At 50.6% G+C, this 20,068-nt stretch overlaps 1 pseudogene; it reads left to right on the top strand.

Annotated features, from left to right (window-relative positions):
* Positions 1-8,330: 8,330 nt before the first annotated feature.
* On the top strand, positions 8,331-8,467 carry LOC146053824 (U2 spliceosomal RNA; annotated as a pseudogene).
* The last annotated feature ends 11,601 nt before the right edge of the window (positions 8,468-20,068 follow it).

Below are 20,068 nucleotides of genomic sequence, written 5' to 3'. Positions count from 1 at the left end.
AGCGAGAGGGGGCCAGGACCCCGGTAGGAATAATCAGACCACACTGTGTTATTAGTTAGATGAGGAGGTTTCCGCTGTGCCCATATACTGAGTCCTATATTACACAGAGCCAACCAATCACATCGCATCTAATCACTACAGACAGCGAGAGGGGGCCAGGACCCCGGTAGGAATAATCAGACCACACTGTGTTATTAGTTAGATGAGGAGGTTTCCGCTGTGCCCATATACTGAGTCCTATATTACACAGGGCCAACCAATCACATCGCATCTAATCACTACAGAGAGCGAGAGGGGGCCAGGATCCCGGTAGGAATAATCAGACCACACTGTGTTACTAGTTAGATGAGGAGGTTTCCGCTGTGCCCGTATACTGAGTCCCATATTACACAGAGCCAACCAATCACATCACATCTAATCACTACAGAGAGCGAGAGGGGGCCAGGACCCCGGTAGGAATAATCAGACCACACTGTGTTACTAGTTAGATGAGGAGGTTTCCGCTGTGCCCGTATGCTGAGTCCCATATTACACAGAGCCAACCAATCACATCGCATCTAATCACTACAGAGAGCGAGAGGTGGCCAGGACCCCGGTAGGAATAATCAGACCACACTGTGTTATTAGTTAGATGAGGAGGTTTCCGCTGTGCCCGTATACTGAGTCCCAAATTACACAGAGCCAACCAATCACATCGCATCTAATCACTACAGAGAGCGAGAGGGGGCCAGGACCCCGGTAGGAATAATCAGACCACACTGTGTTATTAGTTAGATGAGGAGGTTTCCGCTCTGCCCGTATACTGAGTCCTATATTACACAGATCCAACCAATCACATCGCATCTAATCACTACAGAGAGCGAGAGGGGGCCAGGACCCCGGTAGGAATAATCAGACCACACTGTGTTATTAGTTAGATGAGGAGGTTTCCGCTGTGCCCATATACTGAGTCCTATATTACACAGAGCCAACCAATCACATCGCATCTAATCACTACAGAGAGCGAGAGGGGGCCAGGACCCCGGTAGGAATAATCAGACCACACTGTGTTATTAGTTAGATGAGGAGGTTTCCGCTGTGCCCATATACTGAGTCCCATATTACACAGAGCCAACCAATCACATCGCATCTAATCACTACAGAGAGCGAGAGGGGGCTAGGACCCCGGTAGGAATAATCAGACCACACTGTGTTATTAGTTAGATGAGGAGGTTTCCGCTGTGCCCATATACTGAGTCCCATATTACCAGGGCCGGCGCCACCACTAGGCAAACCTAGGCATTTGCCTAGGGCGCCGGCCACTGGAGGGCGGAAAATGCCGCCCGGGTACCTGTCCTACCGGCGCTGTCTATTTCAATCTGGCGGCGGAGGCAGCGGGGGTCCCTGCAGTCTATTAAAAATCACGAGCGCTATCCGCCGGGCTATGCGGAAGCGCTTCTAGTGTGAAAACTCTGGCAGCACGGCGCACGCTGATCTCAGCCAATCAGCGTGCTGCCAGAGTTTTCACACTAGAAGCGCTTCCGCATAGCCCGGCGGATAGCGCTCGTGATTTTTAATAGACTGCAGGGACCCCCGCTGCCTCCGCCGCCAGATTTAAATAGACTGCGCCGACCGACAGGTACCCACCCCACACCTCACACACACCACCCCCACCCCCACCCACCCCCCCCCCCCCCGGCACCGGGGCGCCCCCAGCCCGACTCGCCTGGGGCGCTCCGGTGCCTTGCACCGGCCCTGCATATTACACAGAGCCAACCAATCACATCGCATCTAATCACTACAGAGAGCGAGAGGGGGCCAGGACCCCGGTAGGAATAATCAGACCACACTGTGTTATTAGTTAGATGAGGAGGTTTCCGCTGTGCCCGTATACTGAGTCCCATATTACACAGAGCCAACCAATCACATCGCATCTAATCACTACAGAGAGCGAGAGGGGGCCAGGACCCCGGTAGGAATAATCTGACCACACTGTGTTATTAGTTATATGAGGAGGTTTCCGCTGTGCCCGTATACTGAGTCCTATATTACACAGAACCAACCAATCACATCGCATCTAATCACTACAGAGAGCGAGAGGGGGCCAGGACCCCGGTAGGAATAATCAGACCACTCTATGTTATTAGTTAGATGAGGAGGTTTCCGCTGTGTCCGTATACTGAGTCCTATATTACACAGAGCCAACCAATCACATCGCATCTAATCACTACAGAGAGCGAGAGGGGGCCAGGACCCCGGTAGGAATAATCAGACCACACTGTGTTATTAGTTAGATGAGGAGGTTTCCGCTCTGCCTGTATACTGAGTCCCAAATTACACAGAGCCAACCAATCACATCGCATCTAATCACTACAGAGAGCGAGAGGGGGCCAGGACCCCGGTAGGAATAATCAGACCACACTGTGTTATTAGTTAGATGAGGAGGTTTCCGCTCTGTCCGTATACTGAGTCCTATATTACACAGAACCAACCAATCACATCGCATCTAATCACTACAGAGAGCGAGAGGGGGCCAGGACCCCAGTAGGAATAATCAGACCACTCTATGTTATTAGTTAGATGAGGAGGTTTCCGCTGTGTCCGTATACTGAGTCCTATATTACACAGAGCCAACCAATCACATCGCATCTAATCACTACAGAGAGCGAGAGGGGGCCAGGACCCCGGTAGGAATAATCAGACCACACTGTGTTATTAGTTAGATGAGGAGGTTTCCGCTCTGCCCGTATACTGAGTCCCATATTACACAGAGCCAACCAATCACATCGCATCTAATCACTACAGAGAGCGAGAGGGGGCCAGGACCCCGGTAGGAATAATCAGACCACTCTATGTTATTAGTTAGATGAGGAGGTTTCCGCTGTGTCCGTATACTGAGTCCTATATTACACAGAGCCAACCAATCACATCGCATCTAATCACTACAGAGAGCGAGAGGGGGCCAGGACCCCGGTAGGAATAATCAGACCACACTGTGTTATTAGTTAGATGAGGAGGTTTCCGCTCTGCCCGTATACTGAGTCCCATATTACACAGAGCCAACCAATCACATCGCATCTAATCACTACAGAGAGCGAGAGGGGGCCAGGACCCCGGTAGGAATAATCAGACCACACTGTGTTATTAGTTAGATGAGGAGGTTTCCGCTGTGTCCGTATACTGAGTCCTATAATACACAGATCCAACCAATCACATCGCATCTAATCACTACAGAGAGCGAGAGGGGGCCAGGACCCCGGTAGGAATAATCAGACCACACTGTGTTATTAGTTAGATGAGGAGGTTTCCGCTGTGCCCGTATACTGAGTCCCATATTACACAGAGCCAACCAATCACATCGCATCTAATCACTACAGAGAGCGAGAGGGGGCCAGGACCCCGGTAGGAATAATCAGACCACACTGTGTTATTAGTTAGATGAGGAGGTTTCCGCTGTGCCCGTATACTGAGTCCTATATTACACAGAGCCAACCAATCACATCGCATCTAATCACTACAGAGAGCGAGAGGGGGCCAGGACCCTGGTAGGAATAATCAGACCACACTGTGTTATTAGTTAGATGAGGAGGTTTCCGCTCAGTCCGTATACTAGTCCCATATTACACAGAGCCAACCAATCACATCGCATCTAGTCACTACAGAGAGCGAGAGGGGGCCAGGACCCCGGTAGGAATAATCAGACCACACTGTGTTACTAGTTAGATGAGGAGGTTTCCGCTCTGCCCGTATACTGAGTCCCATATTACACAGAGGTGTTAGAGCAGCATAGGGAATATACAGTATATAAACGGTTACTTCCATTGCGCCACTTGTACAGCACTGTGGATCCACCACAGTCTCCTCTCCTGCTGGTGGCCCCTTGTCCTCCCCCGGCCTCAGGATTAATGGGGTATAATAGGGGTATTGTAATGAGGATGTGAATGGAAGGTGTTATGGAAACATCCACCATATGCTTCTCACACCAAAGGGCCTGGCCTGCCATTGTTATCACCTCAGCACGGCCTAAGGGTGTACTGACCTCTGATCCCACGCTGGGGGTAGTGACCTGGGCCACTATCCCGTATGCACCTGTATATTGGACCTGGCACATTTGCAATGGTGCGCAATGTTTTTGTACTGCGCAGGCACATTTCTGCCCATGCGCAGGGTGCGAGCAGAGTGTTTGCCGGACGCTAGCACCCACCATTGCGGCCAGGGGGCGCGGGGCAGCGGTGGGTAGTCGTGCCCATGGAAATCACCCAGTGACGCGGGTTGTGGGGGTGGGCCAAATGTTAGCTGCCCGCCATGTTCCCCTGCAAGATACACGCAAAACTAAGACACCTCAGAGTGTGCTCACCACATCATTCCATGGACGGCGATGGTCGGATGATGTGGGTGTCAACCCATAGGCCGCGATGTTTGGCAAAAACATCCATTCACAGCCGTGCAGGCAGAATGGGGTGCGGCGGCAGCGGCATTTGTGAGTTGCGGGCAGGCTAAAAAATTTGCAGCACTGTGTGTCAACCAGAATAATCTCCATAATGCACCAGCCTCAACCCACAGAACTTACAATCCTTTATGTCTGTCGGGAGCTAGATACACATTGGCAGCATGTAATAGTCATAGGAGAGTCAGCGGCTGCAGCGCCCAGAGAGTCAGCGGCTGCAGCGCCCAGAGAGTCAGCGGCTGCAGCGCCCAGAGTGTCAGCGGCTGCAGCGCCCAGAGTGTCAGCGGCTGCAGCGCCCAGAGAGTCAGCGGCTGCAGCGCCCAGAGTGTCAGCGGCTGCAGCGCCCAGAGAGTCAGCGGCTGCAGCGCCCAGAGAGTCAGCGGCTGCAGCGCCCAGAGAATCAGCGGCTGCAGCGCCCAGAGAGTCAGCGGCTGCAGCGCCCAGAGAGTCAGCGGCTGCAGCGCCCAGAGAGTCAGCGGCTGCAGCGCCCAGAGAGTCAGCGGCTGCAAAACTATCCTATCTATAAAGCTCCAGAACGTGTTACCTGCTGTAACCTAAGTATTACACACCGCAATTATTCCCAGGAGAGGGTTCTTCCAGAACCCTCCCCAGCAATTCCCGCTGTATATCTGTGGTCAGCAGTCTGCACAGTAGGGGTCGTGATCATTTTATTTTATTTTTTTACAGTTTCTTATGTAGTGCAGCCGATTCCGTTACGCTCTACAATAGGAGACAGTGATAAAACAAACTGGGTAGTAACAAACGGATATAGAGGCAGGAGGGCCCTGCTCGCACGCTTACAATCTATTGATCATCCCATCACTTCACTTCTAACCCAATGGATGATACAGATCTGTGTATCAATAAATATATATAAAATGGCACCCAGGAGACTTTTCAGTGTGTGGTGGTTTTTATTCACATGTCGTCAGTGTGTAGTGATATTTATTCACATGTCGTCAGTGTGTGGTGATATTTATTCACATGTCGTCAGTGTGTGGTGATATTTATTCACATGTCGTCATTGTGTGGTGGTTTTTATTACCATGTCGTCAGTGTGTAGTGATATTTATTCACATGTCGTCAGTGTGTGGTGGTATTTATTCACATGTCGTCAGTGTGTAGTGATATTTATTCACATGTCGTCATTGTGTGGTGGTTTTTATTACCATGTTGTCAGTGTGTAGTGATATTTATTCACATGTCGTCAGTGTGTGGTGGTATTTATTCACATGTCGTCAGTGTGTGGTGATATTTATTCACATGTCGTCATTGTGTGGTGATATTTATTCACATGTCGTCATTGTGTGGTGGTTTTTATTACCATGTCGTCAGTGTGTAGTGATATTTATTCACATGTCGTCAGTGTGTGGTGGTTTTTATTCACATGTTGTCAGTGTGTGGTGGTATTTAGTCACATGTCGTCAGTGTGTGGTGGTATTTATTCACATGTCGTCAGTGTGTGGTGGTTTTTATTCACATGTCGTCAGTGTGTGGTGATATTTATTCACATGTCGGCAGTGTGTGGTGGTACTTAGTTACATGTCATCAGTGTGTGGTGGTATTTAGTCACATGTCGTCAGTGTGTGGTGATATTTAGTCACATGTTGTCAGTGTGTGTGGTGATATTTATTCACATGTTGTCAGTGTGTGGTGATATTTATTCACATGTCGTCAGTGTGTGGTGGTACTTAGTTACATGTCGTCAGTGTGTAGTGATATTTATTCACATGTCGTCAGTGTGTGGTGGTATTTATTCACATGTCGTCAGTGTGTGGTGGTTTTTATTCACATGTCGTCAGTGTGTGGTGATATTTATTCACATGACGTCAGTGTGTGGTGATATTTATTCACATGTCGTCAGTGTGTAGTGATATTTATTCACATGTCGTCAGTGTGTGGTGGTTTTTATTCACATGTCGTCAGTGTGTGGTGGTATTTATTCACATGTCGTCAGTGTGTGGTGGTATTTATTCACATGTCGTCAGTGTGTGGTGATATTTATTCACATGTCGTCAGTGTGTGGTGGTACTTAGTTACATGTCGTCAGTGTGTAGTGATATTTATTCACATGTTGTCAGTGTGTGGTGGTATTTATTCACATGTCGTCAGTGTGTAGTGATATTTATTCACATGTCGTCAGTGTGTGGTGGTATTTATTCACATGTCGTCAGTGTGTGGTGATATTTATTCACATGTCGTCATTGTGTGGTGATATTTATTCACATTTCGTCATTGTGTGGTGGTTTTTATTACCATGTCGTCAGTGTGTAGTGATATTTATTCACATGTCGTCAGTGTGTGGTGGTTTTTATTCACATATCGTCAGTGTGTGGTGATATTTATTCACATGTCGTCAGTGTGTGGTGATATTTATTCACATGTTGTCAGTGTGTGGTGGTATTTATTCACATGTCGTCAGTGTGTGGTGATATTTATTCACGTTGTCAGTGTGTGGTGATATTTATTCACATGTCGTCAGTGTGTGGTGATATTTATTCACATGTTGTCAGTGTGTGGTGATATTTATTCACATGTCGTCAGTGTGTGGTGGTACTTAGTTACATGTCATCAGTGTGTGGTGGTATTTATTCACATGTCGTCAGTGTGTGGTGGTTTTTATTCACATGTTGTCAGTGTGTGGTGGTATTTAGTCACATGTCGTCAGTGTGTGGTGATATTTATTCACATGTTGTCAGTGTGTGGTGGTATTTATTCACATGACGTCAGTGGGCGGTATTCAATGAGAATACCTGCGAGGTGCAGCGAATCCTTTTTAGGATTCGCTGCACATTCGCCACGTTCCGGAGCCTCGCCGGCTCCGGTATTCAACGAGTCAGGGGCTCGCTGCCCCTGACCGGCGAATATGAGCTCCTGCGGCGAACGCCGCAGGGAGCCTGAGGACGGTGGCAGGCAGAGAGATGGAAGTCTCTCTGCCTGCCCCAGAACGTTTGTGGGGGGGAGGTGGGCTCCCCGGGTGCCAGGCAGCACAGGCTGCCCCCCGGGGGTGCCAGCAGGGGACCGCTATATTCACTACACCCGATCGTAAAGATCGGGTGCAGTGAATATATGAATATCTAATGAGCGGCTCGGCTCCGGCGCCCCCTGCTGCTGGCTTACAGCACATGAATAAAAATAGCATGCCCCTCCTCAGACTAAAATTCTGGATTTTTTGACACCAAATGTAAAAAACAAAACACTTTATTTTAAAAGTTCACCTTCCACTTCTCCATAAAAAGATAGCGATTGCTACTCGGTAAATCATGGCGAACAAAACCTTCAAATGTATTCGCCATGTGGTCATTGAATAGGGTGATTCACCGTTTTTGTCCAAAATTCGCCAAACAGCACAAATTCGCCATAAAAACCTGGCGAATCAGCCTCATTGAATACCGCCCATTGTGTGTTTGTCCCTTGTTTGCTGAGACGTTTGTGTGGGTGATTAGCACGCCCGCTGACATAACATGCCTAATTAGCACCTGAGAGATGAGGCTGAGCATTCTTATCACACATACGCTGGGTGACTGGGAGTTCCCTTCATTTTCACCTGAATGGAAGCACATCCCATACTCCCTATCATGCTGCATCTCCCGCTGTCCATCTGTATTTCCCGCTCACAGGTCCCACAGATGGCTGAGAGATTTGTTATCATTCATACATAGCAGCCAGCTTTCCCAATGATTGGGGGGTGACTCTCATATGTCTGCATACCTCCCAGCATGCCCCTCTCCAGGAGGATACAATGCTCTACTCCTGGGCTTCCCTGGTAATGTAGGATTGCCAGCACCTGTGGTGACACCTTTCTTATCAGTTACCTAGCTCCCCACAGGTGCTGGCAATCATACATTATCCATACCTCCCAGCATGCTCCTCTCCAGGAGGACACAATGCTCTGTTCCTGGGCTTCGCTTCTCGGCCTTTTGGCTAAGATCAAGTGTAGTATCTGTTCTTATCAGTTGGGTATGGACTGGCCTCTGGCAGAGAATAGAGAAAGGTGAGACTGAGTAGCTGCTCTGATGGGCGGAGGGTGTGGGACCCCTCTGTTTTTTCCCGGGAGTAGTGAAAAGTCTCACTAAGTATCTTCACCTCTGCCTTTGGTAGGAGGTGTTGTTTCCGTAAATCCACTGGTAAGAGGGGGGGAGAAACACTGGGCCTAGTAGTTTGACTCTCTTGACGGGGTTTGTAGCCCCCGAAGGATGAGTCAGCGAAAGGCTCAGTCTAGTATCCAATCCCAGGGAGCGGAGAAAGGTTGGGACTGAGTAGATGGCTCCTGTTCCAGAGGTTCGTAGCCTCTGATGGGGAGACCGCGAAAGGCCCAGCTTAGTACCTTAACCCTGGGAGCGGAGAAACACTGGGACTGAGTAGATTGCTCTTCCGGAGGGGGTGCAGCCCCTAAGGGAGTCTTTCGAAAGGCCCAGTGGAGTACCCATTCCCATGCCAGGGGCTGGAAAGTGCCTGCTGTTGAGACGGAGAAACACTTGGTCGGACGCTGACTGGCTGGCTGCCTGGAGTCCGAGGCTGCACTGTGCCCCCGGGGAAACTCGGGGGTGCCGGACATGCACGGGTGATCCCAAGTCACCTTGCACGAATGGCACTTGCACTGCGCACTTCCCTTTAGGTTAGCGCTTCACGTCCTTACCCTGTCCTTTTGGATGGGGTAGGACAATTTTTCACCCCCCCCCCCGGCCTTCTGGCTAGGGCCTTATTTTTTTCTTTTTATGATTTGCACGTTTTGCACTTCACGTTTTTCGTTAGTTTGTCACGTTTTTTCATTTGGGTAGTGCGGCTGTCCCTAACGGGCCTTCCGTTCCCCAAACGTGACTGGGACTCTTCACCTTTTGGGGAGAGTCCCGGTTCCCTCGAGGGCAACCCCGAGCCGCAAGGCGGAGGGAAGCCTAAGCGGGTTCCTCCAAACCTTCGGGTGCGGAGGACCCACCGTCCGAAACCCTTCCGGGGGTGGAGGAAACGCGGGTCTCTCTAAGCTTCGGCGAAGAGGACCCACCGATCCCTTTTTTCCTTCCTAGGCCTTATGGCTGAGGGAGGTCAGGGGAACCATGGGGCCTTTCTCCTTTGGGAGAGGGCCACACGTTCGTACGGCTGCCCCCTGTGCACGCGTTTAGTCACGTCACTGGTGGTGGTGGGAGCACACCTCGGGCTCCCTGAGTTTCTTTCTTCAAACCACAGGTGCTGGTAATCATACATTATCCATACCTCCCAGCATGCCCCTCTCCAGGAGGACACAATGCTCTGCTCCTGGGCTTCCCTGGTAATGTAGGATTGCCAGCACCTGTGGTGACACCTTTCTTATCAGTTACCTAGCTCCCCACAGGTGCTGGCAATCCTACATTATCTATACCTCCCAGCATGCCTCTCTCCAGGAGGACACAGTGCTCTGTTCCTGGGCTTCCCTGGTAATGTATGATTGCCAGCACCTGTGGTGACACCTTTCTTATCAGTTACTAGCTCCCCACAGGTGCTGGCAATCATACATTATCCATACCTCCCAGCATGCCCCTCTCCAGGAGGATACAATGCTCTGCTCCTGGGCTTCCCTGGTAATGTATGATTGCCAGCACCTGTGGTGACACCTTTCTTATCAGTTACTAGCTCCCCACAGGTGCTGGCAATCCTACATTATCTATACCTCCCAGCATGCCTCTCTCCAGGAGGACACAGTGCTCTGTTCCTGGGCTTCCCTGGTAATGTATGATTGCCAGCACCTGTGGTGACACCTTTCTTATCAGTTACTAGCTCCCCACAGGTGCTGGCAATCATACATTATCCATACCTCCCAGCATGCCCCTCTCCAGGAGGACACAATGCTCTGTTCCTGGGCTTCCCTGGTAAAGTATGATTGCCATCACCTGTGGTGACACCTTTCTTATCAGTTACCTAGCTCCCCACAGGTGCTGGCAATCCTACATTATCCATACCTCCCAGCATGCCCCTCTCCAGGAGGACACAATGCTCTGTTCCTGGTCTTCCCAGGTAAAGTATGATTGCCATCACCTGTGGTGACACCTTTCTTATCAGTTACCTAGCTCCCCACAGGTGCTGGTAATCATACATTATCCATACCTCCCAGCATGCCCCTCTCCAGGAGGACACAATGCTCTGTTCCTGGGCTTCCCTGGTAAAGTATGATTGCCATCACCTGTGGTGACACCTTTCTTATCAGTTACCTAGCTCCCCACAGGTGCTGGCAATCCTACATTATCCATACCTCCCAGCATGCCCCTCTCCAGGAGGACACAATGCTCTGTTCCTGGGCTTCCCTGGTAAAGTATGATTGCCATCACCTGTGGTGACACCTTTCTTATCAGTTACCTAGCTCCCCACAGGTGCTGGCAATCCTACATTATCCATACCTCCCAGCATGCCCCTCTCCAGGAGGACACAATGCTCTGTCCCTGGGATTCCCTGGTAATGTATGATTGCCAGCACCTGTGGGGACACCTTTCTTATCAGTTACCTAGCTCCCCACAGGTGCTGGCAATCATACATTATCCATACCTCCCAGCATGCCCCTCTCCAGGAGGACACAATACTCTGCCCCTGGACTTCCCTGGTAATGTAGGATTGCCAGCACCTGTGGTGACACCTTTCTTATCAGTTACCTAGCTCCCCACAGGTGCTGGCAATCATACATTATCCAAACCTCCCAGCATGCCCCTCTCCAGGAGTACACAATGCTCTGCTCCTGGGCTTCCCTGGTAATGTATGATTGCCAGCACCTGTGGTGACACCTTTGTTATCAGTTACCTAGCTCCCCGCAGGTGCTGGCAATCATACATTATCCATACCTCCCAGCATGCCCCTCTCCAGGAGGACACAATGCTCTGTTCCTCGACTTCCCTGGTAATGTATGATTGCCAGCAACTGTGGTGACACCTTTCTTATCAGTTACCTAGCTCCCCACAGGTGCTGGCAATCATACATTATCCATACCTCCCAGCATGCCCCTCTCCAGGAGGACACAATGCTCTGTTCCTGGGCTTCCCTGGTAAAGTATGATTGCCATCACCTGTGGTGACACCTTTCTTATCAGTTACCTAGCTCCCCACAGGTGCTGGCAATCATACATTATCCATACCTCCCAGCATGCCCCTCTCCAGGAGGACACAATGCTCTGTTCCTGGGCTTCCCTGGTAAAGTATGATTGCCATCACCTGTGGTGACACCTTTCTTATCAGTTACCTAGCTCCCCACAGGTGCTGGCAATCCTACATTATCCATACCTCCCAGCATGCCCCTCTCCAGGAGGACACAATGCTCTGTCCCTGGGGTTCCCTGGTAATGTATGATTGCCAGCACCTGTGGGGACACCTTTCTTATCAGTTACCTAGCTCCCCACAGGTGCTGGCAATCATACATTATCCAAACCTCCCAGCATGCCCCTCTCCAGGAGTACACAATGCTCTGCTCCTGGGCTTCCCTGGTAATGTATGATTGCCAGCACCTGTGGTGACACCTTTGTTATCAGTTACCTAGCTCCCCGCAGGTGCTGGCAATCATACATTATCCATACCTCCCAGCATGCCCCTCTCCAGGAGGACACAATGCTCTGTTCCTGGGCTTCCCTGGTAATGTATGATTGCCAGCACCTGTGGTGACACCTTTCTTATCAGTTACCTAGCTCCCCACAGGTGATAGCAATCATACATTATCCATACCTCCCAGCATGCCCCTCTCCAGGAGGACACAATGCTCTGCTCCTGGGCTTCCCTGGTAATGTATGATTGCCAGCACCTGTGGTGACACCTTTCTTATCAGTTACCCAGCTCCCCACAGGTGCTGGCAATCCTACATTATCCATACCTCCCAGCATGCCCCTCTCCAGGAGGACACAATGCTCTGCTCCTGGGCTTCCCTGGTAATGTATGATTGCCAGCACCTGTGGTGACACCTTTCTTATCAGTTACCTAGCTCCCCACAGGTGCTGGCAATCATACATTATCCATACCTCCCAGCATGCCCCACTCCAGGAGGACACAATGCTCTGCTCCTGGGCTTCCCTGGTAATGTATGATTGCCAGCACCTGTGGTGACACCTTTCTTATCAGTTACCTAGCTCCCCACAGGTGCTGGCAATCATACATTATCCATACCTCCCAGCATGCCCCTCTCCAGGAGGACACAATGCTCTGCTCCTGGGCTTCCCTGGTAATGTATGATTGCCAGCACCTGTGGTGACACCTTTCTTATCAGTTACCTAGCTCCCCACAGGTGCTGGCAATCATACATTATCCATACCTCCCAGCATGCCCCTCTCCAGGAGGACACAATGCTCTGTTCCTGGGCTTCCCTGGTAATGTAGGATTGCCAGCACCTGTGCTGACACCTTTCTTATCAGTGACCTAGCTCCCCACAGGTGCTGGCAATCATACATTATCCATACCTCCCAGCATGTCCCTCTCCAGGAGGACACAATGCTCTGTTCCTGGGCTTCCCTGGTAATGTATGATTGCCATCACCTGTGGTGACACCTTTCTTATCAGTTACCTAGCTCCCCACAGGTGCTGGCAATCCTACATTATCCATACCTCCCAGCATGCCCCTCTCCAGGAGGACACAATGCTCTGTTCTTGGGCTTCCCTGGTAATGTATGATTGCCATCACCTGTGGTGACACCTTTCTTATCAGTTACCTAGCTCCCCACAGGTGCTGGCAATCATACATTATCCATACCTCCCAGCATGCCCCTCTCCAGGAGGACACAATGCTCTGTTCCTAGGCTTCCCTGGTAATGTATGATTACCAGCACCTGTAGTGACACCTTTCTTATCAGTTACCCAGATCCCCACAGGTGCTGGCAATCCTACATTATCCATACCTCCCAGCATGCCCCTCTCCAGGAGGACACAATGCTCTGTTCCTCGACTTCCCTGGTAATGTGTGATTGCCAGCACCTGTGGTGACACCTTTCTTATCAGTTACCTAGCTCCCCACAGGTGCTGGCAATCATACATTATCCATACCTCCCAGCATGCCCCTCTCCAGGAGGACACAATGCTCTGTTCCTCGACTTGCCTGGTAATGTGTGATTGCCAGCACCTGTGGTGACCCCTTTTTTTATCAGTTACCTAGCTCCCCACAGGTGCTGGCAATCATACATTATCCATACCTCCCAGCATGCCCCTCTCCAGGAGGACACAATGCTCTGTTCCTGGGCTTCCCTGGTAATGTATGATTGCCATCACCTGTGGTGACACCTTTCTTATCAGTTACCTAGCTCCCCACAGGTGCTGGCAATCCTACATTATCCATACCTCCCAGCATGCCCCTCTCCAGGAGGACACAATGCTCTGTTCCTGGGCTTCCCTGGTAATGTATGATTGCCATCACCTGTGGTGATACCTTTCTTATCAGTTACCTATCTCCCCACAGGTGCTGGCAATCATACATTATCCATACCTCCCAGCATGCCCCTCTCCAGGAGGACACAATGCTCTGTTCCTGGGCTTCCCTGGTAATGTATGATTGCCAGCACCTGTGGTGACACCTTTCTTATCAGTTACCCAGCTCCCCACAGGTGCTGGCAATCCTACATTATCCATACCTCCCAGCATGCCCCTCTCCAGGAGGACACAATGCTCTGCTCCTGGGCTTCCCTGGTAATGTATGATTGCCAGCACCTGTGGTGACACTGTTCTTATCAGTTACCTAGCTCCCCACAGGTGCTGGCAATCCTACATTATCCATACCTCCCAGCATGCCCCTCTCCAGGAGGACACAATGCTCTGCTCCTGAGCTTCCCTGGTAATGTATGATTGCCAGCACCTATGGTGACACCTTTCTTATCAGTTACCTAGCTCCCCACAGGTGCTGGCAATCCTACATTATCCATACCTCCCAGCATGCCTCTCTCCAGGAGGACACAATGCTCTGTTCCTGGGCTTCCCTGGTAATGTATGATTGCCAGCACCTGTGGTGACACCTTTCTTATCAGTAACCTAGCTCCCCACAGGTGCTGGCAATCATACATTATCCATACCTCCCAGCATGCCCCTCTCCAGGAGGACACAATGCTCTGTTCCTGGACTTCCCTGGTAATGTAGGATTGACAGCACCTGTGGTGAGACCTTTCTTATCAGTTACCTAGTTTCTCACAGGTGCTGGCAATCATACATTATCCATACCTGCCAGCATGCCCCTCTCCAGGAGGACACAATGCTCTGTTCCTGGGCTTCCCTGGTAATGTATGATTGCCAGCACCTGTGGTGACACCTTACTTATCAGTTACCTAGCTCCCCACAGGTGCTGGCAATCCTACATTATCCATACCTCCCAGCATGCCCCTCTCCAGGAGGACACAATGCTCTGCTCCTGGGCTTCCCTGGTAATGTAGGATTGCCAGCACCTGTGGTGACACCTTTCTTATCAGTTACCTAGCTCGCCACAGGTGCTGGCAATCCTACATTATCCATACCTCCCAGTATGCCCCTCTCCAGGAGGACACAATGCTCTGTTCCTGGGCTTCCCTGGTAATGTATGATTGCCAGCACCTGTGGTGACACCTTTCTTATCAGTTACCTAGCTCCCCACAGGTGCTGGCAATCCTACATTATCCATACCTCCCAGCATGCCCCTCTCCAGGAGGACACAATGCTCTGCTCCTTGGCTTCCCTGGTAATGTATGATTGCCAGCACCTGTGGTGACACCTTTCTTATCAGTTACATAGCTCCCCACAGGTGCTGGCAATCCTACATTATCCATACCTCCCAGCATGCCCCTCTCCAGGAGGACACAATGCTCTGTTCCTGGACTTCCCTGGTAATGTATGATTGCCAGCACCTGTGGTGACACCTTTCTTATCAGTTACCTAGCTCCCCACAGGTGCTGGCAATCCTACATTATCCATACCTCCCAGCATGCCTCTCTCCAGGAGGACACAATGCTCTGTTCCTGGGCTTCCCTGGTAATGTATGATTGCCAGCACCTGTGGTGACACCTTTCTTATCAGTTACCTAGCTCCCCACAGGTGCTGGCAATCCTACATTATCCATACCTCCCAGCATGCCCCTCTCCAGGACGACACAATGCTCTGCTCCTAGGCTTCCCTGGTAATGTAGGATTGCCAGCACCTGTGGTGACACCGTTCTTATCAGTTACCTAGCTCCCCACAGGTGCTGGCAATCCTACATTACCAGGGAAGCCCAGGAACAGAGCATTGTGTCCTCCTGGAGAGGGGGATGCTGGGAGGTATGGATAATGTAGGATTGCCAGCACCTGTGGGGAGCTAGGTAACTGATAAGAAAGGTGTCACTACAGGTGCTGGTAATCATACATTACCAGGGAAGCCCAGGAACAGAGCATTGTGTCCTCCTGGAGAGGGGCATGCTGGGAGGTATGGATAATGTATGATTGCCAGCACCTGTGGGGAGCTAGGTAACTGATAAGAAAAGTGTCACCACAGGTGCTGGCAATCATACATTACCAGGGAGGCCCAGGAGCAGAGCATTGTGTCCTCCTGGAGAGGGGCATGCTGGGGGTATGGATAATGTATGATTGCCAGCACCTGTGGGGAGCTAGGTAACTGATAAGAAAGGTGTCACCACAGGTGCTGGCAATCCTACATTACCAGGGAAGCCCAGGAACAGAGCATTGTGTCCTCCTGGAGAGGGGCATGCTGGGAGGTATGGATAATGTAGGATTGCCAGCACCTGTGGGGAGCTAGGTAACTGATAAGAAAGGTGTCACCACAGGTGCTGGCAATCATACATTACCAGGGAAGCCCAGGAACAGAGCATTGTGTCCTCCTGGAGAGGGGCATGCTGGGAGGTATGGATAATGTATGATTGCCAGCACCTGTGGGAAGCTAGGTAACTGATAAGAAAGGTGTCACCACAGGTGCTGGCAATCATACATTACCAGGGAAGCCCAGGAACAGAGCTTTGTGTCCTCCTGGAGAGGGGCATGCTAGGAGGTATGGATAATGTAGGATTGCCAGCACCTGTGGGGAGCTAGGTAACTGATAAGAAAGGTGTCACCACAGGTGCTGGCAATCATACATTACCAGGGAAGCCCAGGAGCAGAGCATTGTGTCCTCCTGGAGAGGGGCATGCTGGGAGGTATGGATAATGTATGATTGCCAGCACCTGTGGGGCGCTAGGTAACTGATAAGAAAAGTGTCACCACAGGTGCTGGCAATCATACATTACCAGGGAGGCCCAGGAGCAGTGCATTGTGTCCTCCTGGAGAGCGGCATGCTGGGAGGTATGGATAATGTAGGATTGCCAGCACCTGTGGGGAGCTAGGTAACTGATAAGAAAGGTGTCACCACAGGTGCTGGCAATCATACATTACCAGGGAAGCCCAGGAACAGAGCATTGTGTCCTCCTGGAGAGGGGCATGCTGGGAGGTATGGATAATGTATGATTGCCAGCACCTGTGGGGAGCTAGGTAACTGATAAGAAAGGTGTCACCACAGGTGCTGGCAATCATACATTACCAGGGAAGCCCAGGAGCAGAGCATTGTGTCCTCCTGGAGAGGGGCATGCTGGGAGGTATGGATAATGTAGGATTGCCAGCACCTGTGGGGCGCTAGGTAACTGATAAGAAAAGTGTCACCACAGGTGCTGGCAATCATACATTACCAGGGAGGCCCAGGAGCAGTGTATTGTGTCCTCCTGGAGAGCGGCATGCTGGGAGGTATGGATAATGTAGGATTGCCAGCACCTGTGGGGAGCTAGGTAACTGATAAGAAACGTGTCACCACAGGTGCTGGCAATCATACATTACCAGGGAAGCCCAGGAACAGAGCATTGTGTCCTCCTGGAGAGGGGCATGCTGGGAGGTATGGATAATGTATGATTGCCAGCACCTGTGGGGAGCTAGGTAACTGATAAGAAAGGTGTCACCATAGGTGCTGGCATTCATACATTACCAGGGAAGCCCAGGAACAGAGCATTGTTTCCTCCTGGAGAGGGGCATGCTGGGAGGTATGGATAATGTAGGATTGCCAGCACCTGTGGGGAGCTAGTTAACTGATAAGAAAGGTGTCACCACAGGTGCTGGCAATCATACATTACCAGGGAAGCCCAGGAGCAGAGCATTGTGTCCTCCTGGAGAGGGGCATGCTGGGAGGTATGGATAATGTATGATTGCCAGCACCTGTGGGGAGCTGGGTAACTGATAAGAAAGGTGTCACCACAGGTGCTGGCAATCATACATTACCAGGGAAGCCTAGGAGCAGAGCAGAGGGACATGCTGGGAGGTATGGATAATGTAGGATTGCCAGTACCTGTGGGGAGGTAGGTAACTGATAAGAAAGGTGTCACCACAGGTGCTGGCAATCATACATTACCAGGGATGCCCAGGAACAGAGCATTGTGTCCTCCTGGAGAGGGGCATGCTGGGAGGTATGGATAATGTAGGATTGCCAGCACCTGTGAGGAGCTAGGTAACTGATAAGAAAGGTGCCACCACAGGTGCTGGCAATCATACATTACCAGGGAAGCCCAGGAGCAGACCCTTTTTTTCCCTGAAGGAGAGGGTCAGGTAGGCAACCCTGGTATATACATGTATGTGTGTTGCGGTACCTATGTATATACATGTATGTGTGTGGCGGCACATATGTATATACATGTATGTGTGTGGTGGAACATATGTATATACATGTATGTGTGTGGCGGTACATATGTATATACATGTATGTGTGGGACGGTACGTATGTATATACATGTATGTGTGTGGCGGCACATATGTATATACATGTATGTGTGGTGGCACATATGTATATACATGTATGTTTGCGGCGGTACAAATGTATAAACATGTATGTGTGTGTCGGTACATATGTTTATACATGTATGTCTGTGGTGGTACATATGTATATACATGTATGTGTGTGGAAGTACATATGTATATACATGTATGCGTGTGGCGGTACATATGTGTATACAGGTATGTGTGGTGGCACATATGTATATACATGTATGTTTGTGGCGGTACATATGTTCTGCCACAGACGCATGTGTGCATAGTTAGGAGGAGTTAATGCAATATTTGGGCGTGATATACTCTGCTGTGTATATAGAGGGGGACTCTCCCTAATGATCACTGGGACATATGTGATAACTGCGGCTACATTAGTCTGTCTCCTCTGTGCAATACAAATCCCCAGAATATCGGGGGATGGGACGTATTGTATACAGACCCCAGCTCATTCTCTGCTGAAGAGATTAGTACAGTGCCAGGGACACAGGATCACCCTGGGAAAATTGCAGCAATCTACTACGTGTGTGTGTGTGTACACACATTGCAGGTACATCACGCGTGTGCAGCCATGTGTGCTGAGCAATCTGTGCTTAAGCACGTTGCCCTGTATATATATATATATATATGTATGTATGCTGATTTGATAAAAGCCATTAAAAGGCTGAAACGTTAACCAAGTAAGGTGGCTACGTGTTCACTTATATATATATATATAAATATATATATATATATATATATATATACACACACTATAATGAATGCCACATTGTATATACATAACACCACTGAGACATAGGCCTCTCTGTGAGATACGTCGGACCCCATATGGCAGCAATTACAGCATCGCACAAGCAGGACACTCAGCCGGGGCCCTCAGTAATTACAGCATCGCACACGCAGGACATGCAAGACACACAGAACACACAGGACACGCAGCCGGGGGCCTCAGTAATTACAGCATCGCACACGCAGGACATGCAGCCGGGGCCCTCAGTAATTACAGCATCGCACACGCAGGACATGCAAGACACACAGAACACACAGGACACGCAGCCGGGGGCCTCAGTAATTACAGCATCGCACACGCAGGACATGCAGCTGGGGGCCTCAGTAATTACAGCATCGCACACGCAGGACATGCAGCCGGGGGCCTCAGTAATTACAGCATCGCACACGCAAGACATGCAGCCGGGGGCCTCAGTAATTACAACATCGCACATGCAGGACACACAGAACATACAGGACACGCAGCCGGGGGCCTCAGTAATTACAGCATCGCACACGCAGGACATGCAGCCGGGGGCCTCAGTAATTACAACATCGCACATGCAGGACACACAGAACATACAGGACACGCAGCCGGGGGCCTCAGTATTTACAGCATCGCACACGCAGGACATGCAGCCGGGGGCCTCAGTAATTACAGCATCGCACACGCAGGACATGCAGCCGGGGGCCTCAGTAATTACAACATCGCACATGCAGGACACACAGAATATACAGGACACGCAGCCGGGGGCCTCAGTAATTACAGCATCGCGCACGCAGGACACGCAGCCGGGGGCCTCAGTAATTACAGCATCGCACATGCAGGACACGCAGCCGGGGGCCTCAGTAATTACAGCATCGCACATGCAGGACAGGCAGCCGGGGGCCTCAGTAATTACAACATCGCACATGCAGGACACACAGAACATACAGGACACGCAGCCGGGGGCCTTAGTAATTACAGCATCGCACACGCAGGACACGCAGCCGGGGGCCTCAGTAATTACAGCATCGCACACGCAGGACATGCAGCCGGGGGCCTCAGTAATTACAGCATCGCACACGCAGGACAGGCAGCCGGGGCCCTCAGTAATTACAACATCGCACATGCAGGACACACAGAACATATAGGACACGCAGCCGGGGGCCTCAGT

The sequence above is a fragment of the Crinia signifera genome, unplaced genomic scaffold (genome assembly GCF_055691185.1).
Source record: "Crinia signifera unplaced genomic scaffold, ASM5569118v1 HAP2_SCAFFOLD_214, whole genome shotgun sequence".
Taxonomy (NCBI): domain Eukaryota; kingdom Metazoa; phylum Chordata; class Amphibia; order Anura; family Myobatrachidae; genus Crinia; species Crinia signifera.
This window is presented reverse-complemented; position numbering and strand designations above follow the sequence as displayed.